Source organism: Micrasema longulum, unplaced genomic scaffold, assembly GCF_059751315.1.
Source record: "Micrasema longulum isolate JH-2025_06_02 unplaced genomic scaffold, ASM5975131v1 h1tg001118l, whole genome shotgun sequence".
In the NCBI taxonomy this organism is placed as follows: Eukaryota; Metazoa; Arthropoda; class Insecta; order Trichoptera; family Brachycentridae; genus Micrasema; species Micrasema longulum.
The window spans coordinates 272579-273133 of record NW_028278306.1 but is presented as its reverse complement, the minus strand read 5'-3'; positions in this window follow the sequence as shown (position 1 = coordinate 273133).

Below are 555 nucleotides of genomic sequence, written 5' to 3'. Positions count from 1 at the left end.
TTCTTCGTCATCATCATCATGGTTCCCTTTCCGCACCTAATGGTGCATAGGTCACTGCATTGGTACTTCAATCGCAGTGTATCTTGATCATTTTTGTTGCATGAAGGTAATTTGATCAGTCTTACGCTTTAGGTAGCAGTCCAGGGACTATGAAATATTCTAGTGTGAAAAAACCCATTTAAATAAATATTTTCCATCAACCATGTCGGGAATCGAACCCTAGACCTCTTGCAGGGCAGGTTAACGCGCTGACCATTACACCACGAAGCCGACATCATTTCTTAAATCTGTACAATATTTCTCTGTTTTATTTCTCCTTCCCTCTTTAAGACTTTTATCGAAACTATTTGATTGACATGTAAATATAACAAGAACCATTTCAGTATGAATTTTTCTTCTAATACGTATTGAATAACACCATTTATTTACTTACACAGTTAGCTAAAAATACTACAAAAACAGTTGGAAATTGGAAAAGAAAAGGAAAATAAAGAACAGATACTATATTGTTTATCAGAATCTAAAAATCTATAAGTGTACAACAATATTTTGAGT